We start from the raw sequence: 23,177 nt of genomic DNA, 5'->3' as shown, positions 1-23,177 counted from the left end.
ATAGCTGCCATGGACTTACGAGCAGGTTAGTCGAAAATTTGTCTAAACGTAGCCACAAATTGTTCTAGGTCCCCCAAGATGGGGTCTTTATGTTCCCATAACGGCGACACCCAGACAAGAGCCCGGCCTTCCAACAGGGAGATGATGTAGCTGGTCTTGACTAGGTCAGACGGGAACTGTGATGGAAGCAGGGTAAAGCGAACAAAGCACTGGTTGAGAAAACCACGGCACTGTTTAGCATCCCCTGAATATCGAGATGGGGGTGAAAGCTGCATGGTTGTCACTGGTTCAAGGCTAGGCATCTGAGTAGGCACTAGGGGTGTGCATTCGTTTTGAACTTAAATGGAAAACACAACTTATTTTTTTTTTTTAACTTAAAAAAATGATGAGGCGTAAACGATTGGATTTCCAACTTATTCAACATAGCTATGTTGAATACGTTGGAAATCGCGATTGTTGATCTAAATAAAAATTTAAACCCCTCACCCTCCTTAATCCCCCCCCCCAAGACTTACCAAAACTCCCCAAGCTGGCCAAAAGTTCCGTGAGGGTCCCGGGAGCGGACCCGAGGGGAATCACGTGACGTCTGCGTCACTCCGTCGTGACGCCGACGTCACGTGGTCCATCGCGGTTCCGCTCCCGGACCCCTCGTTGGGCCCAAAAGGCACTTTTGGCCAGCTTGGGGGGGTCAGGAGGGCCTCGTGATGTCGGCGTCACGACGGAGTGACGCCGACGTCACGTGATTCCCCTCGGCCCGGACCCCTCGTTGGGCCCAAAAGGCACTTTTGGCCAGCTTGGGGGGGCCTCCTGACCCCCCCCAAGCTGGCCAAAAGTTCAGTTTGTTCAAAACGAGGGCTTAGGGAGCGGAACCCCGGTGGACCACGTGACGGCCGCGTCATCGACGTGACACGGACGTCACATGCTCCTCGCAAAACCACTGGGAGGAATGGCTTCCTGACTCCCCGCTGGACCACCAGGGAATTTTGGTAAGTTTTGGGGGGGATTAAGGAGGGTGAGGGGTTTAAATTTTTATTTAAATTTTTATTTGCACATATGGACATAGACTCAACTTATGGAATTCTCCATATGTCCATATTGACCGCAAATGATCCCCCCATTCGACTTATGGACTTATGAACATAAACTTTCGGGCTGCACATCCCTAGTAGGCACAGACTGGCATCCATTCAGGTTGCTAGTATTTCCATGGTGGCTGTCAGGACATCCAGATAATGCTGTTGTTGTTGTAGTCGCTGGGTGATGCCAGGGATGGCCTGGAGGCCAGCAAGGTCTGCCAGGTCCATGGCCTTGCAAACTGGTGAGTTTGTGGACCCTTGAGCTGGCTGTAATAGATGGAGACACACTGGGGGGAAGCCCCCAGCGGAGGTTGCAACCGGTAGGTGGCCCGAGGCAGGAGACCAGAGGGATCTTCACCACTGGAAGCCCAAGATCCCCCGGGAGGAGCCTGTGAGGACCCGAGCCACTTGGACTTAGGTGAGGCCTCCTGGATGGAAGGGCAGGACTCGGAGGGTCGAACCAGAGACAAAGCCAGGAACAAGCCAAAGTCAGAAGCCAGGAACAAGCCGAAGTCAGTAGCCAGGAACAAGCCGAAGTCCAGACTGCAACTAGAAACTCTGAAGCGAGTGAACCTCGTTGCAAGGCAAGGTATGGGCCCAGCTGCAGGGTTTAAATACCCCGGTAGCGTCTGATGTCATCTGGAGGCTGTCCTGCATCTTCCCGCGCTGGGCCCTTTAAATCGTCAGCCCCTGCATGTGCGCGCGCCTAGGGGGCAGGGTCTTACAGCGGCATGGGCCGGCCCCGAGATAGGTGGAGGGACCGGGGCACAGCACTGGACCATAACAGATGGTCCTCCAGCTTGTGCTTCTTCTTACCTGACCCTGTTTGCAGTTTTTCCCTGTTAAAAATACCTTCTTTTATCTTGGGCAGGGGATAAATCAGGGGAATTTCTATTGTATCGCGACTCTAACGATTTTTGACGATTTAAAAAAATATCTGACTTTTTTTTTTTTTTAATCGTCAAAAAAATGATTCACATCCCTATTAGGTTCTATCTTAGGAGTTACTATCCAAGAAAGTGATTTAGGCATCATAGTGGATAAAACATTGAAATTGTTGGCTCAGTGGGCTGTGGCAATCAAAAAAGCAAACAGAATGTTAGGAATTATTAGAAAGGGAATGGCAAAAAAAACAGTGGATGTCATAATGTCTCTGTATCACTCTATGGTAAGATCACATCTTGAGTACTGTGTGCATTTCTGGTCACCACATCTCAAAAAATATATAGCGGCACTGGAGAAAGTGCAGAGAAGGGCGACCAAAATGATAAGGGGCATGGAACAGCTCCCCCAGCTTTCATTCTACAGCTGTCATTTGTCTCTCTCTGTTTAATCCCATCTCATCCTTAGCAGGCACTCTCTTTCTTAATACTTTCTCATCACAAAAAATCTCTCTCTCTCAATGCCCCCATAACAAACTATCACCCTCTCACATACTTCTCATCACCAGCAGTCATACACACTCTTGTTCTCTCTCTTAACCCCCTTTTGCCCTGCAGTCACATACACTCTCTTTCAGTCCCCTCCTCATCCCCAGCAGTTACACACACACACACACACACACACACTGTTTCTTAATCCCTTCTCTTACCCAGCAGTCACACACTCTTTGACCCACACTGTTGTGTACCAGCTGCCTCATGATTGAGCCACATGTAGCTTTGGTGCCACAGATTGCAGTCCTCTGTACAATGGGCCTTATTTTCAAAAGCATTTACTCACATAAAATTGACTTTTACACGTATAAAAGTAGTTTTCCTTTGTAAGTTGGTTTTGAAAATTGCTGCAATATATGTCATTGAATTGTGCACTTAACAACGGTAAATGGCTTTTAAAAAATGCTAGGATAGTATGTTACATTTACAGGAGTAAGTCCTTAGAAAATTCACCTGTGTGTCTATTGGTTCACTTTTGCCCACATATAGGCCAATGTACCCAGCCTAGTGCACAGGTATACACACAGTTGGATGTGCGTTATAGACGTGCATGAGTGTCCATTTCAATAAAGGAATTAGCATGTCCATAATGCACATGCTAACAAATGGGTACCAAATAGCACCTACTGCATTTAAATTCCATGTAAATGGCTTGATTAACTATTACCCCTCGATGCAGGAATGTGAGTCCAAATTTTGTGCATCTATAACACTTTTTCTTACATTTGAAATTTGGCACCAGCTCTGTCCCAGGTATTATTGTACTAGCATGAGTGGTAGCTGATGGTTTGTGAAGGCTTCCCTGGCATTTTAACCAAGGATGTCAGGTTGTGGGTGCACCTTTGATTTTCAGAATAATAATAATTTTCAATATAAACAATATTCCAGTGACAGAATGGATGCATGTCTATAATACATACATGAACGATGGAATATGGGTGCCTGATACAATAAACTCCAGAGCATTATGAACATACTTTTTTATATCCATGTGCTTTTTTGGTGCCTTTTTCATTTTGGTTTGATTTGAATACTGCATCAGGTGCTCAAAGAAGTGATGGTGCACTTGTTCATAAACTGGGCACCCATTTTGGATGCACATTTTTATGTGCATGATACTGCATCAGGCCCATAGTTTTTGACATCTTCAAAGAATGTCTCCTCAGCTCTTTCCCTGGGAATGCCTCTGTCCAGTCCAAGCAAACATACATTCATACAAAACGTATGCTCATAAGTTTACTCTCATATTGTTTGAGCGATTATATAACTAGAAATTTATGCAGGTAAAACACATCTTTTTATCTTTGGAAATGCCTTGGAGCATTATCTCAAAATATACAACATGCCGGGCAGCTTGTCTTTTTAAAAATTCATCATATTTCTCTGCACATTTTACTCAACTTTGGTTTTCTTTTGTCTGACTTAAGTAATATGATGTGATGCTAAATGTACAGTGATATGCTTCAGGGTGATAGAGAAGAAGAAAAATGTATATTCAATTTTATTTTATTGAGATTGCCAAGCAATTATTTCTGAAGATGAGAAAATAATATGTTTCTAACCAGCATTTACCTCTACTGTAATACTGTTTTGTTATGTTTAAAATGTTGAGATGTGTTATGTGTTATGATTCATATGTTTCTAAAGTGCTAGGAAATAAGAGAGCTATAGTGTGACATGATGACCCTCCTGGGGTGGGTAGGAGGCATGAGTTGTGAACAAAAGGCTCTGTTCCATAAGGAGGTTTATATCACAAGACAACTACACTTTTCTAAATGAAGTTGCCTTTATTGATATCAAGGGAAGAGGTTTTATGGTTCCTGTAAAGTAAAAATAGCATATATCACTATTATCTATCAATGGCTGTTACCTTATGGTGGCTATCAAATCAAATAAAAAGAGAAGCAATCAAACAACTTTTGCTGCAAAACAAACCAAGTGTGAATGGTCCATGGATTTTTAGGGCTTAATTTTCAAGAGGATTTACGTGCAGAAAACCTGATTTTGTGCATGTAAATGACGTTTAGAAAATCAGGGGGGGTCTACATGCACAAAAGTATGCATGAAACCCAATTTCTTGAATACATTTTTATGTGGCTGCAAGAGGTTTGCTGGGGTGGAGGTGGGGGAAATGATTTACATGCAGGGCTTTTGAAAATTGCTACAATATCTATATGTATTTTATACAGGAACGTCGGTTTATAAAAACTAAAAATAAATAAAATAAATACCATTAAATTGTCAATAAATTTTACCCTCATGAAATGCACTTAATGCAGGTAAATGGCTTTTGAAAACTGATATGACAGTACATTATATTTACACACAGAACTCCTATGAAAATTCACCTGTAAACATTCAGTATTCAAAGCATTTGTCTGGCTAAATTTTGAAGTTAGCCGGACAAAATACAAATTTAAAAATCTCTTCCAATCACCAGCTACATTTTATCCAGATCAAAAAAAAAAAAAAGAAGAGGATCAAGGGGGCTTACTTTGAGCATGGCTAAAATTTATTCCGCTAAGGCGGATATTCATTGATAACCGGATAACGTTATCCCTACAAACTGATGGGAAATATTGCTGTCCTAATATTAGCGAAATAACTAAAGAGAGAAACTTTCAGCCTAACAGTAGCTGAGCCAGTTCTCATTCAGCACAAAGTACCAGGGGAGTGGCCAGTCCCCACTCAGTACTGAGTTATGAATTGGGATTAACTACTTAACTATTGGGGAATAAATTAATGCTAAGGGCTGGAAGCTGTTGGAGCTATCAACACTTTAGTATTCAGCAGAGTGGAAAAAAAGTAACAGCCTTTCTTCTTCCCCTTCTGCTTTTGGGACATTTTTAATGGTTGGAAAGTGAGGGTTTTGGCCACAATTTTTTAAAGGTAGGGAATGGGGGATCAGAGATGCGTGGCCTTTTATATATTAGGGGAGGGGAGTGGATCAGCCACCATTTGCCAGTTGATTTTATTTTTTATATTTTTAATATTCAGTAAACCGGTGAGCAGCAAAGTTACCTTGAAAACAATGTACTAGGCCAAAATTACTTGGCTAATTTTATCCTAGTATATTCTAGGGATGTGAATCGTTTTAGGACGATTAAAATTATCGTCCGATAATTTTAATATCGTCTTAAACCGTTATGGAACACAATACAATAGAGATTCTAACGATTTATCGTTATAAATCGTTAGAATCGTGAGCCGGCACACTAAAACCCCCTAAAACCCACCCCCGACCCTTTAAATTAAATCCCCCACCCTCCCGAACCCCCCCCCAAATGAGTTAAATAACCTGCGGGTCCAGCGGCGGTCCGGAACGGCAGCGGTCCAGAACGGGCTCCTGCTCCTGAATCTTGTTGTCTTCAGCCGGCGCCATTTTCCAAAATGGCGCCGAAAAATGGCGGCGGCCATAGACGAACATGATTGGACGGCAGGAGGTCCTTCCGGACCCCCGCTGGACTTTTGGCAAGTCTCGTGGGGGTCAGGAGGCCCCCCACAAGCTGGCCAAAAGTTCCTGGAGGTCCAGCGGGGGTCAGGGAGCGATTTCCCGCCGCGAATCGTTTTCGTACGGAAAATGGCGCCGGCAGGAGATCGACTGCAGGAGGTTGTTCAGCGAGGCGCCGGAACCCTCGCTGAACGACCTCCTGCAGTCGATCTCCTGCCGGCGCCATTTTCCGTACGAAAACGATTCGCGGCGGGAAATCGCTCCCTGACCCCCGCTGGACCTCCAGGAACTTTTGGCCAGCTTGTGGGGGGCCTCCTGACCCCCACGAGACTTGCCAAAAGTCCAGCGGGGGTCCGGAAGGACCTCCTGCCATCCAATCGTGTTCGTCTATGGCCGCCGCCATTTTTCGGCGCCATTTTGGAAAATGGCGCCGGCTGAAGACAACAAGATTCAGGAGCAGGAGCCCGTTCCGGACCGCTGCCGTTCCGGACCGCCGCTGGACCCGCAGGTTATTTAACTCATTTGGGGGGGGTTCAGGAGGGTGGGGTTAATTTAAAGGGTCGGGGGTGGGTTTTAGGGGGTTTTAATGTGCCGGTTTTGCGATTTTTAGATTTTTAGATTTTTCACGATTTTTCACGATATTTTACCCCCCCAAACGGCAACAATACGATTCCCTCCCCCTCCCAGCCGAAATTGATTGTTAAGACGATCGAGGACACGATTCACATCCCTAGTATATTCAGCAGAACATTTTATTGACTATGTTCTGGTGAATATCCAAATAAAGTTATCTGAGTAGAGTTGATCAGATAACTTTTCTGCTTACTTACCCGCTGAATACCAACTTCTAAATTTAAAGCTTTCCTGGTAAAATTGCACTTAACAAACTGTTCATTAAAACAATGGGGGGTAATTTTCAAAAGGAGTTACGCATGTAAATGTAACTACTATTGTAGCAATTTCCAAAAGCCATTTACTGGAGTAAAGTGCACTTACACAAGTAAATCCTATGGACAATTTAATGGCATATATTAGAGCAATTTTCAAAAGCCCACTTACTCAAGTAATGTGCTTTTACTCGAGTAAAACCCTGTTTTACTCGAGTAAATGCTTTTTAAAATCAGGCCCATGATGTACAGACCTATTTTGTGCATTCACAGTGCTATTTTATTTGATCATCCCCTACTTCTCTTTCCAGAAGGATTTAAAATGGAAGCTATCACACTTTTTGGCCATCAATGTCACATGGAAAACATGGATTGTAACTGGAGGCATAGCATTCAATGATACTGAAGACTTGGGAAGAATGCTCAGTGCAGTGTCTTGTGCTTCTTGTTTCCACTGCTTCTCTTTGAAATTGTTTGGTCTTTCCAAGGGTTCATGCTGGGACCAGCTTTATCTGTGCTAGGAGCAGATAGTCAGAATTATGCCCTCCTTCTTATCCCCATCACAGCTCTCTCCTTTGGCAACAAAGGCAAGTCTTTCATTCTGGATGGTGGCAGCTCCAGCACAGCACCCCATCTCTCCCTTCCTTCCTCTTTTTCTCTCTACCACTCTGCCCTGCATTGCCCTCTCTCTCATTCTCCCCAGTGCTTGACTTATCTGGATAAGTAAAATAGATGGATCAGTCTTATGGCTAGAATCATCAAACTATTGCTTGCAATAGGAAGATCTTTAATGCCCTTCTAGTAGTTAGCTATTTATATCTCTATAAGAGGCCCACCTAGTAACTCAAGGTGAGGTTTAGGTAGTAGTGTAGGGGTTAGGGGCAACTTTGACATGCAGTGAGACATACGAACAGAACAGTGCTCTCTTGTGAAGATTTGATGACGTTCGGAGTGAGGAAACTCACACAACGATGAGATTTGTACAATGTTCTCTTAACCTAGCTTGATGTTACCCAGGTAGAGAGTCTGTCAACCTTGGTTGAGAGAACATTGTACAAATCTCATCGTTGTGTGAGTTTCCTCACTCCAAAGGTCATCAAATCTTCACTAGAGAGTTCTGTTCTGTTTGTACATCTCACTCTGCATGTCAAAGTGGCCCCTAACCCTTACACTACCTCCTAAACCTCACCTCAAGTTACTAAGTGGGCCTCCTATAGTAGCATAAATAGCTGCTTACTAGGGATGTGAATCGTTTTTTGACGATTTAAAATATCGTCCGATATATTTTAAATCATCAAAAATCGTTAGGGCCACGATACAATACCAATTCCCCCGATTTATCGTCAAAAAATCGTAAATTGGGGGAAGGGGGAGGGCAGAAAAACCGGCACACTAAAACACCCTAAAACCCACCCCCGACCCTTTAAATTAAATCCCCCACCCTCCCGAACCCCCCCCCAAATGCCTTAAATTACCTGGGGGTCCAGCGGTGGTCCGGAACGGTCTCCTGCAATTGAATCGTGTTGTCTTCAGCCGGCGCCATTCTGCGCCGCCATTTTGCAAAATGGCGGCGCAAAATGGCGGCGGCCATAGACCAACACGATTCGACTGCAGGAGGTCGTTCCGGACCCCCGCTGGACTTTTGACAAGACTGCAGGAGGTCATTCAGCGGGGGTTCCGGACCCCGCTGAACGACCTCCTGCAGTCGATTTCCTGCCGGCGCCATTTTCCGTACGGAAAACGATTCGCGGCAGGAAATCGCTCCCGGACCCCCGCTGGACCCCCAGGGACTTTTGGCCAGCTTGGGGGGGCCTCCTGACCCCCACAAGATGCCAAAAGTCCAGCGGGGGTCCAGAACGACCTCCTGCAGTCGAATCGTGTTGGTCTATGGCCGCCGCCATTTTGCGCCGCCATTTTTCGCCGCCATTTTGCAAAATGGCGGCGCAGAATGGCGCCGGCTGAAGACAACATGATTCAATTGCAGGAGACCGTTCCGGACCGCCGCTGGACCCCCAGGTAATTTAAGGCATTTGGGGGGGGGGGTGAGGGAGGGTGAGGGATTTAATTTAAAGGGTCGGGGGTGGATTTTAGGGTGTTTTAGTGTGCCGGTTTTCCTGCCCTCCCCCTTCCCCCGATTTAGCTATGGACCGCCGCTGGACCCCCAGGTAATTTAAGGCATTTGGGGGGGGGGTTTGGGAGGGTGGGGGATTTAATTTAAAGGGTCGGGGGTGGGTTTTAGGGGGTTTTAGTGTGCCGGTTCACGATTTTAACGATTTTCACGATACTCTAAACACCCAAACGGCGACGATACGATTCCCTCCCCCTCCCAGCCGAAATCGATCGTTAAGACGATCGAGGACACGATTCACATCTCTACTGCTTACTATGGTGCCACACCCATAGACTCTCTCTCTCTTTCCTCTCCCCTCCTCTCTCATCTAAGGCCCTTTCCCCAGTCATCCTTTATATCTCAGGCCTGTCCCCAGCCTAAAAATACCCAAAACACAATTTGCGAAAAAAATCACAATTTGCATTTATGGGCATATCGCACAGCTTAACACCAATGAAAAAGGTGTAGTTATTTTCGGAGTTCTAATTGTGCGATATCATGCATTATCACTTTGCAAAGCCAGCTCACTTTCACAAAAATCCCACCCTTGACTCCTCCCCTTTTAAAAATTAGCATCGCACCATGCATTATGGTGCTTTTCACATGCGTTAAGGCATTTTTCACATGCGAAAACACCATAATGCGAATTGGAAAATAACCCCCTTAGTTGGATAAGTAGTTCCTTTGAGACTTATCTGACTAAGTAGCAGCTTTGCCACTACTTAGCCAGATAAATTAAAATGTATCCAGATGAGTGCAATTTGTATTTGCATGTTTTTTTCACATGTGGATGCATGTTGCAGGTCCAGGGTACAATCATGCTTATTTTATAACCTGTGTATATTATACATGCACAGGTTATAAAATACAAGAGTAGATTTTTATGTGACCACATCCATGCATACATGGGCTCATGCACATCTGTTTGAAAGTTATCCTCCTTGGTTTTAATAGGTCACCTAATGAAAACATTGATGTTTTATATTTTAAAATAAACTACAATTATGCTGAAGTATATTGTCAGGGTTTCACCTGATTTGCAGCCTCCCTGTGCCATGGTTTCACTTGATACACAGCTTCCCCTCCACCAGGACTCTTCAGCGAGTCCCACTCCCAGCTGCACAAGTCATCACTTTCCTGACCACGTGATGCCTCCTCCCTACTTAACCTAGTCAATCCTTTTCCTCAGTGCCTCTTCATTGAGTCACCTCGGCTCCTTGACCTGGCCACTTCCTTCTTACTAGTCTACCAAGCCTTGTAGCCTACTCAGGTCTTGTGCCTTGCCTTATGGCCTATCCAGGCCTTCTGCCTTGCCTTGCAGCTTACACGGGCCTCCTACCTTGCCTTGTGGCCTACCCAGACCTCCTGCCTTGCCTTGTGGCCTACCCAGACCTCCTGCATTGCCTTGTGGATTTTCTTGGCCTCTTACCATGCTCTGAGGCCTATCGACTCCCTGTCCTACTTTGTAGCTTTCCAGACATCTTTGCCTTGCTCTGTGACTTCCTGGGACTCTCTGTCCTGCTTTGCTGCCTCCACACCTAATAGAGTTACCTTGCCCATTCTTGTGTCCTGTGGGTTTTATTGTTCTCTGTTGCCTGCTCAATCCTGTCCTTGTTTAGTCCAGTCCTTGTCCAATTCTGTTCTTGTCTCCCCTTGCCCAGTCCAGTCCCCTGTATGTTTTCCCAGATCTTGCCCTTGCTTCTTGTCCTGGCCTTGCCCTCAAATTCAGCCTTGTCTCCAGCCCAGTCTATACCTGGTTCCAGCTTCCAGCCAGTACCTGGACCCAGCTCCAAGCCTGTACTGGGACCCAGCTCTCAGCCTGTGCCTGACTCCAGCTATGATGTTCAGCAGCAAGGTCCATCAGCCCCTAGAATCCAAGGGCTCAATCTGCGGGAGAGGGGGTTCGTTAGACAAGACCAGTTCCAGTCCTGCCCTGCAGTCCTATACTGCTTCTGTGGGAGTGCTTTCAGATTCCAGCCTGTCAGATCATGACATATATATGTTGTGCTCACTTTTCAAATATTAACTTCTTACTGTAATTCAGTTTGTAAATAAAAGAAACATAATTACATTGATAACGATAATGTAGACTTTTTTTCTTATAATAAACTTTCCTAAATGCATAGCAGCTATAAAGTTGAACAAGTTAGTTAGCTAGGGATATACTTGATACATCATTCTAAATCAAGAATGGTAATTGGGTTTATAATGCCAGAATCTTAATGCTAAATCCCTGAGCAGATGCTGAAAACATATTAAGAATGAAACAAAATACTCAAGATTAATGATGCTTTGCCTCAGAGTTAATATTGTTGCAATATTATGATTCCAGTTTTAGAAAAGTTATTTTATTGGCCTTCCTTAGCTTAATTCAACTTCATATACTTCTGATTCTTGTAGAGACCTTAAAAACACAATGTGACACACTGGGAGTGATTTCTCCACAGCTTTAATGTGGCAGCTCATCCATTTAGGACTGTAAAGTGATTATCTTTTTTGGAAGACAAGGATCTAATTTTCAATTCACCCTGGTAGTCCATATGGAGATGACTAGATTGATAATGAGCATATAATGAGGCATTATATACAGGAAGGTCTCTCTCTTTGGGTTGAACATAATCTGACTCTTTTAAATATGCTTGAGGCTCATTATTCCTTATTTGGATATAGAAAGTCATTCTGATGATGTCAATGACATCTGATAGCTGGAGAAAGCTGCTAGAGCATGCTTAAGAAATGATGTCAGCACAATCTAAGGGCAAGAAGCAAAATAAATTTGCCCATGCTTTAGTTACAGTTTTGCATCTTTGAAATATATTTGAGATACTCATTCAGTCCAGATCCATAGGATATCAATAGAGAAAAGCAGCATATAAGAAACACAAAAAAATGCCTTGTTAGAATTGAAAAAAAAAAAACATCTTCAATGGTGAAGGAAGGTTAAAAGAATGAAGAATTTGCAGCATAGAAGGTCAGTATGTGTGAAAATATTATAAACCCCCTTTTTCTTTCTCTGTAGTATTTTTATCCATATGAATGAATGACAACTATCCTACTTCATGTAATTATGCACTGTAGTCTTTTGTCTTGTATTAGACTTACCTATACAACTTTTGCAAATCATGTAAATAAATTGCATCATCAATGATTTTAGAGATAATAGGGGTGAATTTTCAAAGGGGTTACATGAATAAAAATGCCTTGCATGGGCATATATTGAACACATGTGTTTAGAAGAGATTTTTAAAAACAAAGTATGGGTGTACTCACCTGACAGTGCAAAAAAGTGAGTGTGTACAAAGTGGGCATGCTTGGGGGGGGGGGGGGTTTAGAAGTTTGCAGATACTTTTATATTTTATAACTAGGGGCTTTACCCCTGCTTGCTTCGCTTTTCAACCTTGACAATGGGCTTTTTGCTCTAGATTCCATGTTCATGCCTACTTGGAAAATGCAAGCTGGGTAGGGCAATTGACAGGGCAGGAAGAGAGCTACAGAATTCTCTACCCCACCTCTCCTTTTTTCTCCCTTGACTGAGTGTATGTGGATGTTAAGGGAACCCCCCCAAAATGAGAGAGTTCCATTTTCATGGAAGTTTCAAAAAGTGAGTTTTATGACTCCTTCAGCTAGATGTTGTACCTTATCGGTATCTTGTGCTTACTCTATTGGAGGCGGAGGAATGAGAGTAGATGGCTGTGTGTGTGTGTGTGTGTGTGTGGGGGGGGGGGGGGTATATTCAGTGGGGAAGATTGTAGGTCACAAGGCTTGCAGAGGGTTGGTGAATGTGGTGATCGGTGGGGTGCATGTATGTACTGGTGTCGGTGGTATGTGTTGCTGGATTGGAGTGGAGTGGAGGTGTGAGTGGTGCATGATGTTTGGTGTGTTGGTACTTTTCCCCCAAGCCCTCTCCATATTCTCCTCCTATTTCTCTCCTTCTCACCTGGACTGGGAATGGTATGTATGTGTTGTGGTTATGAGTGGTGGATGTGTCAGTGGTATCAAGTAGACCATTGGACCACGGGATTTTTCCCGTGGTCCAATCATTGTTTTTTTTTATTGACTGCGCCGGGCTGATAACCAAAAAACACATCCCAACCCTTTAAAATTAGTTCTTTAGTATCCCCCCCATCCTCCGGACCCCTCCAACCTCCCCCCAAAAATGTTTAAGTACCTGGTGGTCCAGTGAGGGTCCCGGGAGCGTTCTCCCACTCTCGGGCCGTCGGCTGCCAGCAAACAAAATGGCACCAATGGCCCTTTGCTCTTAGCATGTGACAGGGTATCTGTGCCATTGGCCGGCCCCTGTCACATGGTAGGAGCACTGGATGGCCCGCGCCATCCCGGGATCCCACTGGACCACCAGGTACTTAAAATATTTTGGGGGGTTGGAGGGGTCCGGAGGGTGGGGGGATACTAAAGAACTAATTTTAAAGAGTCGGGCTGTGTTTTTGGGTTACTTTTAAGTGCCCTTTCTTCCCGTCCCCCCATAATGATAAGAGAACCCACAAAATTAATTGTGGGGTTTCCTATCACTATCGGGGACCCCCGATATCTGACAAAATTGAAAATATCGTCCGATATTTTCAATCAGATAAATGATTCACATCCCTAGTATCAAGAGGTGAATGGAAATAATGTGGCTGTGGGTATTGCAGGAGGAGGGGAAGCTACTTTCCCACCACAATTTTCCACCCACCCTCCCTCTACTCCCCTGTGCAAGTGTGTGTGGGTACAAGTACATTTTCTTCCTCTTCCCCAATGTACTCCCTATTCCACCCAAACCCCCTTCACCTCCATGTGTGTATATTGTGGGAAGTTGATAATGAAGGTGTGTGTGTTGGTGGATGGACCTATCCCCTCTTGCTGTCTCCACAGACTCCTTATCCCCCCGCATGTGTGTGTGTGGGGGGGGGGAGAGGGTGAAAGCTTGTCTGTGAGTGTGTTTACTATGGGGCGGTTGTGAGTGGTATTATGGATGAATTCAGTCATGGGGGTGAGTGAGCTGGATGTGCATTTACACACTCTACCCCTCACAAATTTACCCCACCACCCTTCTCCTCCTCCTGGGTATCTAGGGGGTGAGTTGTGTGTATGTGTTATGGGGTTGGACTGAGTGAATAGTATGAGTAGGGAATAACTGAAGCTGTGTGTGCATGTTGGGGAATGGCTGGGAATGTGGAGTGTGTGTGGTGGAGGTGGAGGGAATGATTGAGGGGTGATGGGAGTGGGGTGCACATGTGGGGTGAAGCTGGGTGGTGGGGAAATAGGGTGTGTGTGTGTTGGGGTGGAAGTGTAGGTGTGTGCATATGTGAGTGTAGAGGGAGTGCACATATGTAGGGTGGGATATGTTTGCATGTATGGGTGGGGTATATTTGTATGGGTTGGCGTGGAGATCTGCATGTTTGAGGGGTGGGGGTACATATGTGTGTGTGTAGTGCATAGGTGTGATTGTGTTGATGTGGGGATATGGAGTGGGGCGGGTGGTATGAGCGTCTGTAGGGGGTATGGGTGATTCTATTTGTGTGGGTGGGTGGTTGTGTAAGCATGAGGGACAGTCGAGGTATCATGGGGAGAATATGCACTCTTCCCCCCTCACTGCCCTTATCCTTCCACCCAGTGCCCCCTCACTTCCCTTGCCCCCTCAACTCATCCCCTCCCCCTCTCCCTTTCCCCTCTCTAACTCTCCCAACCCCTTTCCACTCTCACTTCCCCCCCAGACCCTCTCCTCCCCTTTCCTTTCCAACTGCTTCCTTCTGCTACCCCTCCCCACTTTTCCTCTCCCACTGTTCCCATCCCTCCAACTCCCCGCCTCTCCCCCTCTGCCTCTCCCCTTCATTTCCATCTCCCTCCGCCTCCCCTATTCACCCCTCCCCTACTCTTCCCCTTTCCCCTTTCCCAATCCCCCTCCCATCATCCCTCTCCAATCTCCTCTCTCCCCTCTGCCTTGGCCTCTCCCCTCCCATCTCCTTTCTCACCCTCCCCTTCTTCAACTCCCCCTCTCTCTTCCTCTCTCTCTTCTCCTCCCTCCCATTTTCTCTACCACTCAGTCATCACCTCTCCCCTCCCTCTTCCTCTCCTCTGCATCTCCTATCTCCTTCTCCACATATCACTTCTCCCCTACCCCTCTCCCCCAAATCCCCATCTCACTCTCTATAACTCCCCCTGTCCCCCCTCTCCCCCTCTCCCACTTCTCCCCCACTGCCTCACCCCCTTCATTTCCATCTCCCTCCCCTACTGTCCCCCTTTCCCATTGCCCCATACCTCTCCCATCATCCCTCTCCAATCTCCTCTCTCCCCTCTTCCTTGGCCTCTCCCTTCCCTTCCCCTTCCATATTCCTTCTCCCCCTATCCAATTCCCCCTCTCTCTTCCTCTATCTCCCCTCCTCCCTCCTATTTTCTCTCCCACTCGCTCCTCGCCTCTCCCCTCCTTCTTCCTCTCCTCTGATCTCCTACCTCCTTCTCCCCATATCACATCTCCCCTACCCCTCTCCTCCAAATCCCCATCTCTCTCTAACTCCACCTCTCCCCCATCTCCCCCTATCCCCCCCTTTCCCCTCCCCTCTCCGCACAGGCTTTCTCAGATTGGCTTTGAGTAGCCACAGTTCGATGTGGCTACAAGATGATCACTGAGGACTTTACTGACCACTCAACTCCAGTCCTGCCTCCCCTCAGTCCTGAGTGTGGTGTCTCCAGATTTGCTGTTTGAGGAGAAGGATGAGGGTGGGGGATATTTGTAGATAATTTCTTTTATGCTTGTGTCCAAATGAAGGTTTGTGCAGATCCAGTGAATGCTGCAGAGTGTGTACTGAGGACAGCATGTGATGCTCACTTTGGTCAGTACTTCAGGCTAGGTAAAGAAACTAGATATAATAGACGTTTCTCTTGTTCCCCAAGGTGCTAGTGGTTATATTTTGAGTTTTGTTTTATCTTCCATCTTTATAAATGGAATCTCTGTTGCTTGGGGATACTTTATATTGGAATAACAGAGATTTTAGTATTTTATACAAGTTTGGTTTTTTTGTAAAATACCAGTGGCTTAACAAGATATCATGTATGTTTTAAAAAGGTCCCATTCAGATTGAAGAATATTTTTAATTTGCTTAGGGCCAGATCTTAAAATATACGCGTGGGCGTAGATTTGTTCGTGGAACCCGGTGCAAACAAATCTACGCATGATTTTATAACATGCACGTGCATGTTATAAAATCAGGGCTCGGCGCGCTTAAGGGGGTGCACACATGTGCACCTTGCGTGTGCCGAGCCCGAGGGGAGCCCCAATGGGTTTCTCCATTCCCTCCAAGGCTGCTCCGAAATCAGAGTGGCCTTGTAGGGAATTTTTTCCGGGCCCTCCACCTTTCCCTCCCTTCCCCTCCCTTCCCCTATCTAACCCCCACCCCAGCCCTACCTAAATCTCCCCCCACCTTATCTCGTTGAGTTACACCTGCCTCTGGCAGGCGTAATTTCCATGCGCCAGCTCGCCATCCCCCAGCACAGGCCGCTGTGCCGGAGGATTCGGCTCCGCCCCCGGACTGCCCCCAAACCGCTACCACGCCCCCTGCCCACCCATTTTTGAAAGCCCCGGGACATACGCACATCCCAGGGCTTGCGCGCGCCACCAAGCGTATGCAAAATAGGCTCAGCGCACGGAGGAGCAGATTTTCTCGGGTTACCCACGTATGTTACATGCGTAGCCTTTAAAAATCTACTCCTAAGTGTACAATCAGTTATTAAAAAAATTGGGTGACATTGATAAATGACAAGCATTTATGATTCTCTCTCAAATCAAATGCAAGATTCCTAAGGGCACATTAGAAGAACAGTCTTGTATGGATGTAGAATGACATCGTCAGAAAAAAAGTTTATTCAGTTCCTCTAAGTGTTCGGAATTTTTACAGTTGAAAATTGGCAACCCTAATTGCTAACCTTGTGAGTGAGTAACATGAATTAGATCTACTTTATGTGATATGCGAGGTGCTTGCAACTTGGATTGGTCACAACTGAAGTCAGGATGCTGGCATCAGTGAACCTTGGTCTGACTCAGTATGGAGATTCTTCTGTTCCTACATTCTTATGCTGCTCTCACATCAACTACTCTGTACCCAGTTTCTGCTTTTTTCTTTCCCTTTGTAGATGGTCTCCTGTCTTACTGCTTTGCCCTAGGAGGTCTGCTCCAGATTATACCATGGGCAGTCTGCTACAACCAGGCCCACAGACAGACCATGGAAGTCAAAGAGAGAACATTTCACCTGGGCATTTTTGTAGTCTGCTGCATGCTACATAACCTAGCCAAAACCCATCGTCTGCCTCCTCCAAAGGGGAAGGATAATTATCTTACAGTGCCTGATGAGGATGAGGCAAAAATAATGGGAGAGGAGAAATGGGAGGAAATGTTCCTTTCATGCACAGCCTTACCACCAAACTGTGTATGAAAGGCATACTCTAAGAATAAACTTTTCATGGTGAATCAGTATTTATTAACAAACAAAGGGAGAAATATGTACATTGGACATAGATTATTTTTTCTGAGATGTCCTCTTTTTTTTTCATTTGAGCTCTATTATCTTGGATTGACCTAGTCTAGTGCTTCTTCAAAAGGGCGTTTGATCACTTCTGAGTGTGCCCTTTGGAGGCCGTGTGCACAGAGTCTGTGTTTCTTCAGAATTGAAGAGAAAATCCCACTTTTGAAGCTCAAAATTGGCTGCATCCCCCATTGACTTTAATGAGAAACAAATCAAACAATGTGAGAATATCAGAGAGTTTCACAAGGCCATTTGTCTTAGATAATGAAAATTATTTTATTAGGGATATGGTTTACTACCAAGAGTTATCACAACACCATAATGGTTGTCAGGGAGAGCATTTGTTATTAGAAAATAATAAAAAAGAATATATTTAGTAGATATTATAAAATCAGCAAGTCAATAACATATCACACTAGCCTGGACTTGCATCTGAAAAATAGCTGAAAAGAGAAACTGATTGCCCACAGTCCAGAGCTAGGAGAAGCCCCCATATCTCACCACAGCTATGGAAGGTCTCAGTCTCTTCAGAGATTTTGGTTGTCACGGAAGTAGTCTCTGCTGCTGGGAAAGGTTTGTCTCACGGCACTTCACTTAGCCAGATGGGGACTCGCTCTCTCTGGTGAGGGAGACTAAGCAGGTTCAGATCTAGGCTAATATGTAGCAAGGAAGGGACACTACATTTCTGTGCTGTGTCCTCTGACTATGCTGGATCTCGGTGAACCCTAATGCATGAAGGGGCTGAGAGTATTGTTCTCTGATTAAGGTATCATTAGGAACATAAGAAGTTACCATACTGGCCAGCCCAAGGGCCCATCAAGCCCAGCATCCTGTGTTCAACAGTGGCCAATCCAGGTTACAAGCACCTGACAAGTACTCAAAACACTAAGAAGATCCCATGCTACTGATGCCAGTAATGGCAGTGGCTCTTCTCTAAGACAACTTGATTAATAGCAGCTAAAGGACTTCTCCTCCAAGAACTTATCCAAACATTTTTTAAACCCAGCTACACTAACTGCCCTAACCTCATCCTCTAACAACAAATTACAGAGCTTAATTGTACATTGAGTGAAAAAGAATTTTCTCAGATTAGTTTTAAATGACTACTTGCTAACTTCATGGAGTGTCCCCCTAGTCCTTCTTTATTCTAAAGAGTAAATAACCGATTCACATATACATATTCTAGACCTCTCATGATTTTATAGACCTCTATCATATCCCCCCTCAGCCGTCTCTTTTCCAAGCTGAACAGCCCTAACCCCTTTAGCTTGTCCTCATAGGGGAGCTGTTCAATCCCCTTTACCATTCTGCTCATCCTTCTCTGTACCTTCTCCAGTGCAACTATATCATTTTTTAGATGCAGCGACCAGAATTGTACACAGTACTCAAGGTGTGGTTTCACCATGGAGTGATACAGAGGCATTAAGACATTTTCCATTTTATTCACAATTCCCTTCCTAATAATTCCTAACTTTCTGTTTGCTTTATTGACTGCCACAGCACACTGAGCCGACTATTTCAATGTATTATTCACTATGACATCTAGATCTTTTTTCCTGGGTGGTAGCTCCTAATATGGAACCTAACATTGTGTAACCACAACATGGGTTATTTTTTCCCTTTATGCATCACCATCTATCTAGCATTTTATTTGGGGATATTTCACAGCATAATTGTGCTGCTGAATATTTCTTGTAAGGTGGACGGATAAATCTTAGCCAGCTAACTCACTTAACCAGTTATGTTTGAATATCTACCTCATTAAGGGGCGGATTTTAAGAGCCCTGCTCGCCTAAATCCACCCAAATCCGGGCGGATTTAGGTGAGCAGGGCCCTGCGCGCCGGTGAGCCTATTTTACATAGGCCTACCGGCGCTCGCAGAGCCCCGGGACTCGCGTAAGTCCCGGGGTTTTCGGAGGGGGGCGTGTTGGGGGCTTGTTGGGGGCGGGACCGAGCGCAGCAGCGTTTTCGGGGCGTGCCGGGAACATTCCGGGGGCGGGCGCGGGGGCGTGGCTACGGCCCGGGGCGGTCCGGGGGCGTGGCCATGCCCTCCGGACCCGCCCCCAGGTCACGTCCCGGCGCGCTAGCGGCCCGCTGGCGCGCGGGGATTTACTTCTCCCTCCGGGAGGCGTAAATCCCCCGACAAAGGTAAGTGAGGGGTTTAGACAGGGCCGGGCGGGTGGGTTAGGTAGGGGAAGGGAGGGGAAGGTGAGGGGAGGGCAAAGGAAAGTTCCCTTCGAGGCCACTCCGATTTCGGTGCGGCCTCGGAGGGAACGGAGGTAGGCTGCACGGCTCGGTGCGCGCCGGCTATACAGAATCGATAGCCTTGCGCGTGCTGATCCCGGATTTTAGCGGATATGCGCGGCTACGTGCGTTATCTACTAAAATCCAGCGTACTTTTGTTTGCGCCTGGAGCGCCAACAAAAGTACGCCTATTCGCGGTATTTGAAAATCTACCCCTAAGGCTTTGAAAATTAGCCCCTGAAATCTCCTAAAACAGCAAGATTTGAGGAAGGCAAAGTTAAAACTGCAATTCTGTTTTTCAAGAAATCTATTGGTGTATATACATTTTCAAGAGACCATTTTCAAGGTCCCTCGCAATTGAATGCTCTTCCCCCTGATCTCAGGCAAGAACCATGCCATCTATCCTTCAAAAAAAAAAAAACTCAAAACTTGGCTATTCAGTCAGGCGTTTCCTTAACCGGATGTACCTCCCTCTAAATCAGGAATGCTCTCCTCTCCTGTCTGGTTTGAGCTCTCTATCTGGACTGGAGGGGACTGTTCTTAATAGCGTACTATCGGTCATAACTTCTAATATATATGTACTCGCATTTATTGCACCATGTCAGTTTTTGTTCATTTGACAGTTTCTCTAATAGCAAACTTAGTTCTACCCCGTGTTCCTAGTTCTATGTAACCCCTGTTCGATGTAATGCTTTTCGCAATGTTTCTATTATACTGTAAACTGATATGATATGTAATTCTTCACATGAATGTCGGTATATAAAAGTTCAAGATAAATAAATAAATACATTTGTAATGAGACCTATTTTCAGCCTACCTGCACTGCTTGCAGGGTAATATGATTCAGTTTCTATCTCTCTGGTGAGACAAAGCTGCCTATCAGGCCTTGGATGAAATATCTAGTAATGACAATGATGAAGTAAGAGCAATGTTTTAGGATATATAGCACAGGAGTCAACAGCATTTACCAGAACCTTGTTCCAGACAAGGGACATATTTTGGGGCTAAGAATGTGGATCAGGGCTTCCAAGGATAACCCTATGGAAATGGGAAGTTTGAGAAATAACAAGGGAAAGGATAGCATGTTTTTCTTGTGACCAGATTGCTCATTTCACAAAAGACTATTCCTTTATGGACTGTTCCCTGGTGGACTCATGTTTCACATGGCAGGAGGAGCTTCCCTCTGAAAATTCCCCATGTTGATTGTAGCTTACAGAGATGGTAAGATAACCACAGAAGCCTATTTAGACTCACAGAATGGCCAAACTCTCATAAAGACAGTTATATTTAGCCCTCAAATTTGGAAGGACTGGAGTACAATTAAAGTCTGGTGTATCCATAGAGGGAGGACATTGAATGTGAGATCTCAAGGTGTGAGGGTGATCAAAGGATCTTAATATCTGATACAGTAGTATTAGGGAGGGCCAAGTCATAACTGTAGCACATTCTTAGTACAGGATTGTCTATGATAATTACTTAGTTGGGATCCAGGGAATATTCAGAAGCTCTTGACTAGAGATTTTTCCTTTCCAAGTCCCAGAGTTGGTAAAATACAAGATATGAGTACACAAGTACAAATATGAGTAACAGTAGGCCAAAATGAGGGTACTCAAGGATTCAAGGGACCCAGACCTATTAATGTCTCAGGAAGGTCAGAAAGTTAAAAGGGTAGCCTAGGAGGATAAGAGAAAGAAGAAGACAAGCACAAAGAAAGGATAATGCAAGAAACTACCTTGTCAGCAGATGAGGTACCCAGATGTTTCCCTAATATTTGACAAGAACGAAGGATATGAGCAATTGATTATCAAGGAAGAAGAAGCCCTAAATAAAGCTCCATTGCTACAATACCAATATTTTGAGTTGTCAAAATATTCTTACATGTCAGAAAGATTGGCATTGACTCCTTATACTTCTGGCTTTTAGCAAGAAGTTGTGTAACCCCGTTTTTAGGAAATGATAACTCCCTTCAGGGCACATAACTAATTTATCTATTGGGGCTGCTCCAGCTAGCATTTCACATCCCACAGTTACTCTCAGTCCCTGGGGGGAAGCTCTCTCTTATGGCCCAGACAATGAAACAAATGTCACCAGTGTATATCTTTGAAGTGTATCTGTTAGTGTTTCCCACGAGGTGAGAGGCAGCAAGAATTAGACAGAACTAGGAGTGGGTGTAAAATAATAATTTACTGATTCATAAAGTTAAATACATTCCATGGTCCAAAAATAAGTGTGGATCTGACTGTTGATACAGGATTTTCTGCATGGTAGGTAGGTGTACTTATTACAGACATCTGGGGAGAGCCCATGGTGATTTTAAATATGCATAATCTCTTAGTGACTGTTTCCATGGAGTCCTGGTGATAGGGTACCCGCCGCATTGCAAAAAATCCTAACTTTGGCCCTCTTCTCCTCCTTGGTCCCTTTGATGGGTGAAAGTCCAGCCAGGATCTCCTGATTCATGTTCTTCTATCCTTTCGTTCAGTTGTTATTTTGTCCTTAATTCATTCTTTTCCTGGAGGAATTCTCTCAGGTAACAGTCAGCAGGATCAGGCTTCACACAGTGCTGAAATCCCAGTGGAGAAGGGGAATCAGAAACCTCCCCACAACTCAAAATCCAAAAATACTTTAAAGTTTAAATTGGATACCTTCTCTGCCTTTACTGTCTCTCTCAGCAGGATCCTTCTAAGGTTTAGAGCAGGCTCCCAGGTCTTTGGTCCACTGGATGAGAGCTCTTTTGTTCCTAAAGGGAATCAGGCATACAAATCTATCTCTCTGCAACTTATAAACCAGAAGAGCCCTCTGGCAGGGAGTGCACTATGAGGTATCTCTTTTGAAAGGAAAATCCTTTTGGCTAGGCCGGGAGGCCCTACCAAAGTGTGGAAAAAATACATTTTTACTTTCTGGCTGCTCTCTTGAACTGAACCCACAGGTGTCTTAAAACGGCTGGGCTAAATAGCACTGAGACATCCTATAGGTGGGAGGGACTGAAAGATATTGATTAGATCCTAAGTAAAAGGTGTTAAGGACAGGGACAGTGGCATCTAGTGGCCAGACCAGATGGATCTGCCATATTTGAAACTCCATTTGCCAAAGACTGCACTTCAAGGTTCATGATTCTTCTGGTCTGCAATGTATCATGTAAAGTGCTATTGTATGGTAGTGACTTGATAAAATGGCACTCAGGGCAAGAACTGGACTCAATGCCTTCCCTTTACTTTTGGGCTCACGTGCTCCAAAAGACTTGATCCAAAAGGAAGAATGGTCTCTCCCCCACCCCCTCCCCCAACATTTGGCACTCAGGGCGGTTAGTTGCTCTACTTGCTCACCCCTTATTATATTCTGGATTATTATACTGCGTGACCCAAGTTTTAGTTAAACTCACTGAGGGGGAGCCTCAAGGTACCATTAAGTCTGCCATATCCATAATTCAACCATCCCTTGATTATTGTGTGCAGCTCTG

The sequence above is a fragment of the Rhinatrema bivittatum genome, chromosome 2 (genome assembly GCF_901001135.1).
Source record: "Rhinatrema bivittatum chromosome 2, aRhiBiv1.1, whole genome shotgun sequence".
Lineage (NCBI taxonomy): Eukaryota > Metazoa > Chordata > Amphibia > Gymnophiona > Rhinatrematidae > Rhinatrema > Rhinatrema bivittatum.
The sequence above is the reverse complement of the archived record's forward strand: the minus strand, read 5'-3'. Positions refer to the sequence as shown.